The 10,639-nt window shown below is 43.3% G+C and overlaps 1 non-coding gene across 1 annotated transcript in view; it reads right to left on the bottom strand.

Moving 5' to 3' along the window:
• LOC102376758 overlaps positions 1-8,001 on the bottom strand; it is a 49,507-nt gene extending 41,506 nt beyond the window's left edge. The window contains exon 1 of the transcript XR_003092505.1: positions 7,918-8,001. This is a non-coding gene — a transcript (uncharacterized LOC102376758). The remainder of the gene's footprint in view (positions 1-7,917) is intronic.
• Between the last annotated feature and the right edge of the window lie 2,638 nt (positions 8,002-10,639).

Below are 10,639 nucleotides of genomic sequence, written 5' to 3'. Positions count from 1 at the left end.
AAAGAGTCTTATGTTTGCCAATGAATTATAAGATGCAAGATGTAGTATTAGTACCTAGCACTTTTGATACATGGAGCACCAGGTTCAAATTTCAGTGTACTTTAATTTCTTGTACTTCAATATTAACAAGTTCTTCAGCAAAATGTTCCTATATCCTATGGTTTTTCTTCTAAAGCATTAAAAAAGTAGCTACAAACACTTCATTGCATCAAAAAAGGGAAAAGCTTGTCTAGAAATTAGGCATTCAACAGATAAACACTGAAAGTGAGCTAGTATTAGGTTTCAATGATTAGTGCTGGCTCCATTAAAAACATCCTATGGTATACACCATGCCATGCTATTATATCAATGAGTCATACAGGATGGAAATGAAATTAAAAGTAATTAGCTATAATTTTGCATCATATGTCAGTAAGAGAAAGTAAAATGCATTTAGGGCTCTCCTCCAAAAGAGCTTGCTAACTTAATTGGGGTTAGAAATTACTTATTACTTGATTTAAGTTTTCTATTACCAGTTGCCAAGGTAACAGGTTATATTAGAAACAAAATAATGCTATTTGTTTTTCCATTAAATGAAAGGCCAACACCATTTTCTCATACATTTCAAGCGGTTTCTTTAAAGGTTTTACACAGCCTGACTTTAAATGTGGAAGGTTTGTGGATAAAAACTTAACACTTACGAAAGGTGCTGGCTTGATAACTAAGGAAACCGAAGTCACATTGTTATGCACAAATACAGTGACCCTTATGAAACTGGCCAAATTACATGGCCTTGCCAAGATTTTAGCTTCAGCTTTTGTAAAGGGTGTGAGAAAACCCAAGGAAAAACATGTTTGAAATTGCCCTGCCATTTCAGATGATGGCATGAAATCCTTCCATTCTTGCACTTCAAAAGGTGCATAATATGACTAAAAGATAGGCCAACAGCACCTTCCGCCACATTGCTGTTCATACTGTATACATAAACTGCAAAGAACTTCCTACCATCTGTCCACTGCATGTGACCTCCCTTACTGATTCCTTCCCAAAGTTTGCTTACAGTGATATCTGAGACATGCTGTCACTGGGTCTGTATCTGAGACTTGCTACATGATTTTCCATAAAACTTATACCCTGGCCATGGGGCTGACTGCCTGATTATTTCAATCATTGAATTCACTGCTTCTAAAAATGTAATCACTACTAGCTCTTTCTGACTGCAGTTTGCTGGATCCCAGTATTTAAGAACAGGTAATTGCTAGTACACCTTCTCAACTTCCACCAACAAACTACCAGTCTTTAATTCTGATAAAAAAACTACAGCACAGTTTAGTTCAATGTCTCAAAAGCAACTGAAGGAAAATATGCATTTGAGCTTTGATCTTGTTAGTGCGCATCACTTTCAACTTAAATGTTCATCCAACTTTGCCCTAACAGTTTTGGAAAGACAATGTTTTCCTTTAGTTCTACCAAAGGTCACCAGCAATTGTAGGCTTTACCAAGTGGCAAATGAGTTTTGTGTAGGGCCTGCTAGCAGCAACAATATGGACAGTTATTCTAGGTTCTAGGATTGAAGAAGCGTCTCAGGTGAGAATGTGTCTTTTGGAGAGGGGCAGGGTTGTCAGTTAGGGAATAGGTCTCTCCCAGGTCTTAGGATGGGCAAGCCTCACTGACTGCTTCTAGTCTCCATTAACTGAGTAAGAAGATCAGAGGAGAGAGTGGGGCTCCTCTGCCAATGTGGGGAGGAGATCTGGTGGCCTGCCTAGTACATCTGTTTGCCCAGTCAGGGCTCCAGTCTGCCACTAAGTAACAATTTGCCTTAAGAAAACACAATTTGCAGATAATAGATTTTATCATTTCCATATCTTGTCTGACATAGCATAACTGTACCTCATTCCTAGCTTTGATTTGTTTCACTTGATTCTGGCTCCTTTTTTTAAAAAGGTGAAAAGTGCAGTTGAATGGCCTGATGATGAAATGAACCCTATGCAGTAAATTACATCTGCATTATTATTTCTCAAACAAGCGAGTACTACTTTAAATCAAGCTACTTTTATTTCAGTGTCTTTAATTTTATAAGTGCTTTGCTCCAGAGGTTTCTATTAGGCAAAGTGTTTTTAAGTGAGTCTTAAATAATTTAAATACATCTTTTCTGATATATCTCCCTTTCTAGGCAGAATTTTGTCAATTTTATGTCTTTTTAAGAAGAAAAAAGCACCGCAAATTCTTTATTATTTCTCTCACAGTTTTATAAAAGCAAGAGAAAATGGGCAAAAAGAAATATCCTGTATATTTAGATGCAGGCACATACTGGCAAAGATTTATAATGTTTTGATTTGTCTTGTTTCCATCTATTCCAACTTGAATGAAGTCAGGAATGAAACACAAAAAGGGAATAATTCTCAGTTTGGATAGGAAAGATTATGTTGCGTTTATTGGAGCCCCTCTACTATCTTGTCCTTTCTATGCCATGCTCCTCTATCGTCTCAGTTCTGCCTTTCCTCCCTCCTCAAGCTCTCATACTAAATTTTTTCACCATTGTGGATCATTTAAATTGTTTGTTTGGTTGGTTGTTTTTTTTTCTAATGCTGTGACATTCACCAGTGCAGTCCTGCAGAGATAATTGGAAATGTTAAGTGTCTGTTCATGGGGCTTACAGGTCATTGTGGGATTTCATTATGGGAAGAAAAGACTGTTCCTTGCCTTGAGCTCTATCTACAGAATGGGAAAAAGATTCAGAATGTCTACCCAGAAGATCTCTAAGATCTCTAAGGTGGTCAAAGAAGACATGCCCTTGCACTGCCTTTCTGGTGGTCTTCCATGTTGGAACGAATTTTGTGAAAGGTTCCTTTATCAGAAACAGGCCCCTCTTCAAGAGCGAGGTGGCACCACAGCCCAACTCCCTCTCAATCCAACAATTCCTGGACATGTTTTTATAGGGAAAAGAGAAAACAATGCCACAGCAGTCCCTCTGAGATGCCAGGATTTTGCCCTCAGAGGACAGTTTGACCCAAACTCTGTAAGTTATTCCCAAATGATAGTGGACAAAATTTTAGTTAGGAGCATATTTGCATCTGAATTCTCTTGGCCTTAGCCTGTAAGGAAAAATTTAATGTGTTATTACTGCTCCCACCGGTAAGAAATTTATGGGTAAAATATGGTAAAAGTTCTCCGTACCCCAGCTCCACAGCCTTGCAGCTGTACAAGGGCATGCCAGGACGTAAAAAGGCACGCAGATATTTATATTCTGATAAACAGCAGATGAAAATAAACTGTGAGAGTTATGCAAGAGTTTTTTTGTCAGATGTAAGAGTACACTCGTGTACTCATATGATACTACTGTTGGATTTAGATAAGAAAGCAATGCAGTTTCTGAAGTAGTTGTACAAGTTGTACATACATGTAGTTTAAAGACAAGAGAGTGACAAACAAATAAGCAAATGCCTAGAAACTTTACAGGGTTGTTATTAGTCTCTGCATTTAAGATTTTACATACACAGTGCACTCAGATGTTATACTCACATGGTGGCCTGGGCTGTATCAAACTCACCTTCTGGCCCAGGCTAGATCAGCACCATAGGGCTCCTTGAAAACCAGACCCAGCCTAGGGCATGGGTTGGTGGCAGAGGACATTGCAACGATGGTGACAGCTACTGTTGAGGTGGTGGAGCAAGCAGCAGCAGGCTAGCCAGGTATTTCCTCATGGTACAGGCACACAAGCAACACAAGAACAATTGAGGACTGTGGCCACATTCCTTGCTTCTCTCCCTACTGCAGCCATGTCCACTGGGGCCCCATGCCCACTGGTAGGTTACTGGGCTGGATGGAGCAACTCTGAGGGCCACATCTGATCCATGGGGCCATGTTTAACATTCCTGGCTTACACCAATACACATCAAGAACCATCAGTGATACACTGACAAACCAGCATTATAGGGAATTGTAATAGAGAGCCAGAGGCTCCCTAAGTGGAAAGTGCAATGGGCTATATTTGCTGTATGGGGCTGCAGCAGAGGGTGGGTTGGCCATTAAGCTAACTGGAAACACCTGTGGGTGGTTGAGGAGCCACCTGACCAGAAGGGGCAGTGCTTAGAGGCATATAAAACCAGTGCCTAAAGCACAACAGGCAGTCTGGTGCCAAGAGATACCAGGCCTGGGGCCCTGAAGCTGATGTCTGAGGCAGTACACTTGGGACGAGGGAGCACAGCCAGAGAAAGGAGGCCAGTGCTGGAAAGGCTGGAGCCCCAAGAAAGGTCTGAGGCATCAGGGGACTAAGTCTTGTGGTAGGGCTGGGGCAGTCCCACTGAGTTACCTCTACAAGGTATGGGCATGGCTGTAGGGGTAGACAGAGGCCACATTTATTGCTTCTAAGGTGGCCTGTGTCATAAAGCACAGATAGGGTCAGAAGGACTATTATTTAGCACCAGATGGGTGCAACAGATGCCAGCTAGGCACATGGGCAAAAGATAGCAGAAGGACTGAGCTTGCTTTGGGACCCTGGGGCAGCCTCTCTAAGTATTACAAAATACATCAAAGGGTGGCAGGCAAGGTAGAAAAGGGAGTGTATCCCAAGGAGCTGGAGTTTGACAGGAGTTGCTTGGCCACCAGGGAGTGTCATAGCCAACCCTAGGGCCTGGTCATGCTATGGGAATAATATTAGTGTGAGAAGAAAAACAAGTGTCCTGATTCTAATGACAGGGTTCAATTTGTTGGTTATTGTATCATAAAAAAGGGGGCATTTTGAATTTTCCTCTAGTTTGCACTGCAAAACTCACTGTACCACGCCACTAGATGTCGCATTCTTTGTGCAACACACATACTCTTTTGAAATTGACATTTGATTTAAAGGTCCCTTTCAATGACACTAAAACAAACGGCTTAATAATTTCAGGCACCATTGGCTCAATTCTTCATGTGGTTTCATCAATGTAAAATCAGATGGAATGTTACTGAGGGCAAAGATCTCTGCCACCACTTCAGTGGTATAAATGAGAAGATGCATGGGCCTCTAACATTTTGTAGTAATTAATGTATTATCAAACAATGAGTTTATTATACATTATTAATTATTTAATACATTATGGACATGCTAAAAACCATGCCTTTACACATTCTGTTTCTTAGGTCCCTGGCGCACGTTACATGTATGGTGTAAATAAAATGGTTAATTAATTACCATAAATAGTAACAGTGTTACACATACAGCTGCTTTATGGTGCCATGAAATGGTAAACCAGTCACAAAGATACTGAACAAAATGTGGAACGTCTGTGGTTCATTTGTATGGTGCTATAATTGGCATGTGTAGCACCCCAATGACAAAAGTGGGCTGAAGGGGAAGTAGAGATCCAAAGTTGGGTGGGCAAGGGAGTTGAGGGGCTCCCCCTGCTGGAAACCTGGGAACCCCCATTCCTGGCATCCTTTCCTGCCTTTCCCTGCAGCCCCACGGGGGTTGAGGGGAAAGGCACTTTAAAATGCTGGATTGTGGGGAGCCCTGAGGCTCCCTGCAACCTGGAAGGTTCACTACATTGCACTGCAGCCCCCAGAGAGCTGCAGAGCAAGGAACTTCAGACATCCCTGCTACAAGGTCCCTAATGCTGAGGAGAAACTCTTTGATTGATTCTGGTGTCCCTATGCACAGCAATGGCTCTACTCAACAGTTTTAGACAAACTGGACTATACACACAGTTCTTACAGGTCTTGGTGCTCAGAGACCCTGGAGTTAGGGAGCATCTCCCCAGTCCAGAGTCTCCATGCTGTGGGACCTGTAAAAACTACTTGTGCAGCTTAGTTTAGCTTAGCTACACAGGTGGTTTTTACAAATCATGGCACACCAGGACTCTGGGATTGGGGAGCCTCTTAAAAGCTGAATATGCAGTCCATCTGTACACATGGTTTTTTGATGTCCACTAGGCCCTGGGATTGGGGAGAAGCTTCCTGATGCCTGGTTCCCAGCAAGGAGCCCATGGGTTTGTAGGTGCCAGGCTCTGCCCCATGTCCTGGGTTTTCTGCTGGCAGTGGCTTGACCCCCAAACCCAGAAACTGCCATGCACATGTAGAATGGCAGGAGCTGTGACTATTAGGGATTGGGAATTAGATTCCTATCCCATCATTGAGTGAACATCTGCCAGCCCCTCTATACAGATAACATCTCAATTAAATGTCGTATTAACATAGTTGTTTTTAACTTGATTACTTTGTTTTTAAGGTAAGGGGATGGGGAAATAGAAAAAAAGCCATGACTGACAAGTAGCTGAATGTGAGCTGGGATCTTCATGTCAAAGTAGGAGCAATGATCATGTGGGAGTCCCCAGGGATTTGTCTTGTGTTGGTTACTATTTAACATTTACTTTCATGACTCAGAAGATGGAATTGAGCATATACTTAGTAAATCTGAGAAAGACACTGACCTGGGCAGGGCAGCAGATGTTTTTTGAAGGACAGGATTACAACTCAAAATGATCCTGATATATTGGGAAAAAAATATCTGAAATAAATCAAATGAAATTCTACAGGGGCAAGTTGAAAGTAATGTCCTTAGGACAGAACAATCAAATGCACACATATAAAACAGGGAGCAACTAGCTTGGCTGCAACACTGTAGAAAGGGACCTCAAGGTCATACTGCACTGTAGGAGTCTGTATTATTGCAAAAAAAAAATGCTGATAGCAAACTGAGATATGTTAACACAATTGTCGCATGAAAGTCACAGGAAATGACTTCTCCTCTATTCAGCACTAATGAGGCCTGGAGTTTTGAGTCCAGTTTCAGACCTGGAGTACTGGGTCTAATTTTGGGCACTGCACTCAAGAAAGATATGGGCAAAATGGAAAGAGTCCAGAGGAAAGCAACAAAAATGATTAGGGAACTAGAATACTTAATATATGAGGGAAAGCTGCAAGAACTGGGATAATTTAATCTGGAGAAGAGAGAAAGGGCTGAGGGGAAATTTGGTAAACAATATTTAAGTGAAAAAATGGCTGTTATAATAAGGATGATGATCAGTTCTTCTCTATGGCCATAGGGACAGGGCAAGAAGTAGCAGGATTAAATTACAACAAAGGAGATTTAGTTTAGATATTAGAAATTTCTAACTATGAGAATAATTAAGTGATGAAACAAATTGTATAGAGAAACTGTAATCTCTGTCACTGGAAGTTTTGAATGCAGGTTAGACAAATATTTGTCTGGGATGGATTAGACAGGGATGATCCTGCTTCAAGCTGACCTAGATGGCCTCCCAAGGTCCCCTCCAGCCCTACTTTTCTATGATATCCTTTCAATTTATAGTAAGGATCAAGACACTGAAGGGGGCTTTTAGAAGACATCAGAAAAACTGCTACAGTGGGAATATTTGGCAAGTGGAAGATGGTCAGCTTTTTGTTGTTCATCACTTGTAGGTATCACTTCACAACTTTCAGTTCCCTCTGATCCTAATCAAGACTTTTCAGTCTCTCTGTCTTCCTCTCCATTAAATCAATTCACTTTCTTCTGTTGCAGCACCCCACCCCTTTTTTAAATGATCCTGAAGCCTTGGTGCTGTTCAACAGCTTTTTGGAGACTAGCACCATGAAATCTGGAACAGGGCAAACCCTGACTTGCTACGAATGGAGCTTAGGTGCGTCTTGAGATCTGGAAAATGGAATAAAGCTTGGTGAAACCTGAAATGTCCTCAACATTACTAAGCAGGCACTAGTTAGAGAGCTCTTATCATTACATCATTTAATTTCTCCTCAGTATTTGGAACTCACAGAGATATGAATACCATCACTTAATATTAACATTGATGGTGTCTCCTATTGGTTCTGTGCCAATAGCAATTGTATGACCTTCAACATATACATTTTCTCAAACAAAAATGGGCTACCAAGTTATGAAAATGACAAAAGCATTCACGAGACCAACAACAGAAAAATACTGAAAAAGACCATACTTACTATATGTCGTGCCGCAAATACTCCGTCAACTATTGCACAACAGAAAGCTGCCACCACTCCAAAGCTGATAAAAACGATAGATGCCACTAACTAGAAAGGGAAAGGGAGGTTTAATTATTTGTCAGACACAATCCTCTAAATACAACTATTAAATATATTTTTCTGGCAATCTAGAATGGTATTTTTCATTTGTGTCATCAAGTATAATCATTTCCTTTGTACCACTGCAGCAAAAGTCTTGCTGCTATCTGCATTTCAGAACAAATATACAATCCAATCTGTTGGAAGAAGCTTAAATCATTCTATTAAAAATGAAGTATGCAGTAAAAGCTATTAAATTCAATGATCGTTTCTCTTAAATAAACTGTATTAAATAAACCAGAACCGGTCTCTGCAGGAAACATGGCAAAAAGCCACATCCCTGTTGGCTCAAATAAATCAGTAAATCTTTGTGACAGCAATTCACCTGCATAAACAGAGAACCAACTTGTCAATTCTTAGAAAGCTTCTCCAGTCTAATCAGTTTATGATCCGTTATCCCAAAGAATAATCTTAGGGTTAATGTTGTATTATATACTTTACTTCTCTTTATTGTTTCTAAGATTTTCCAGGCTAGTTCTTCATTTCTTTTGGAAGTAAAAAAAACCCAAAAAACTTTTTTCCAAGTGTTTACATTTGTTCTGAGTACCATCAAATACCACAACTATGAATTAACCCAATATACTGCAATCATTTATAGCGTCCCATTTATATGTAAATGTGACTTCACGATAGTCTTTAACTATAGAAGTGGAAATGTAGGCAAGTCCAGTAAACAACGAGAGATGTGAATGACAGGTAGCTAGCAGAGAAACAAAGAGGATAACAGAAGGAATGATGGTTATTTGAGCACGGTCAATCTTTTGGATTACCAATGTCAATTATTTACATTAAAATTTTTCTTCCACATTTCTTCTCTCTTCACCCTCGGTGATACAAACTTATACTAGCTGCTTACATCCTTTACACACTATAAGTAGCAGTCTGACTGAAAGGGGCTCACACTACATCAAAATAAGCATGTGCAGGATCTGTTTTTGCAGAAGCGGGAATTAATAGATTCTCTCACTCATATGGAACCCACCAAAGAAAAAAGCCTTGAACATTCCCTCGTCCCCACCCATTATAGAAGTTGCTCTCAGTGGGTGAGTCTACACAAGACACTTTACTGTGCAGTAGCATAGTTTACTGTTAAGTAAGTGCATGTGTTTACATGTGCGTACTGCACATGTGCATATGCGTTTACATATGCTTACTGCACAGTAAATGATGCTACTCATGAGTAAATTTGCTACCTGCAAATGCAAGTAGCAAATTTATTCACGAGTAGTAACTGCGCACTAACACACGTGTAGACACCACCTGGGAGCAAATTTGCTCCCGGTCAGCCTTGCCACTAGAGGGCCAGCCCCAGGGCTCCAATCATGGGAGCCTCTCTTGCTCCAGGGCTGGGCCAATTCTATGGCAGCCCTAGGCCCTTAAAAACCTTCAGGCATTTCGAGCCCTGGGGCACACGCAAGCATCTGAGGCCACTCCAGGCCCCTGTGTCCCCCTGGGCAGGCCGCAGGCTAGCTGTATCAGCCTGCCATACAGCTACCTGGCACCACAATGCCATGTGGCTGCTAGGCCCATGCCATCCAGGCCTGCAGCAGGCTCCTGGCCAACCCAGGCCCAGCTGCAGGCAGCTCCTGGCCACCGGGGCCAGCTCCAGTTGCCTGCAACCCACCCCCAGCAGCCTGCCTGGAACCTGCAGGTGTTGTGGAGCATTGCCTCACCGCGCGGCTGCAAGTCCCATACCATGCCCCTGTGCTGGGCGCTGCAGGCTACTGCCCAGGCCCAGCAGCACAGGGACAGCTTTGTAGAGGCCCACCTTCGCATCACCAATGCCAGTGCCTGCCACCTGGGGCCCCAGCTTGTTGCAGAAGGAAACTGGCACTATGGAGTGAGGCAGAAGTCCAGTGCCAATTCACACCAATTCACGCGGGGCGGCACTCCAACACGCTGCCATGCTGACTGGCCATGCCTATGCTTCTGCAACCCATGTATATGAGGTCAGACCAGATGCAGGAGCATAGGCATGGCCAGTCAGCATGGCAGCGTCACATAAAGATCAAGGCCTCGCAGGCACAGTGGGTCACCATCACCAACCACAATCATTGGTCGGGGAGTGCCAACAAGTCCATGCCCTTTATGCAGCAACTGACAGAAATCCTTGTGCCCTGGAACCCAGGCCTCAGCCATGCTGTGTACAGCAGCATGGGCAGCCTGCCCGAGCACCTGCCCTGGCATCCATGGTGATGTGTCACCAAGGGAAGGTCCTCTCAGGGTGCCAGCAGCCCATCCCACCAAGCTCCCTGCCTGTAGCCTCCATCAGCAGCTTCGGGAGCCCAGGCCAGTGCCTTGCCTGATAACTCTGCATCCTCAGCCCCAGCCATGTCACCGCCACCTGCCAGCAGTGCCAGCTCCTCCCCGGGGGGTGGGCCCTGCCTGGGCACCTGCACACCATGGCATGCCATCCAAAGAGTCTGCCTGGAGCTGCACCCCAGCCATCTGGCAAGGCCTGCATGGGGGGAGGGGGGGGGCACCTTCCCCACCCTGGCCCCTGCCCCCCCTCCACACCTAACACAGCTGCATTCCCCTGGCCCCCAGGTTCCCTCCCCCAACCCCACCCCCCCCCCCCCCC

The sequence above is a fragment of the Alligator sinensis genome, unplaced genomic scaffold (assembly GCF_000455745.1).
Source record: "Alligator sinensis unplaced genomic scaffold, ASM45574v1 scaffold288_1, whole genome shotgun sequence".
In the NCBI taxonomy this organism is placed as follows: domain Eukaryota; kingdom Metazoa; phylum Chordata; order Crocodylia; family Alligatoridae; genus Alligator; species Alligator sinensis.
The sequence above is the reverse complement of the archived record's forward strand: the minus strand, read 5'-3'. Positions and strand labels throughout refer to the sequence as shown.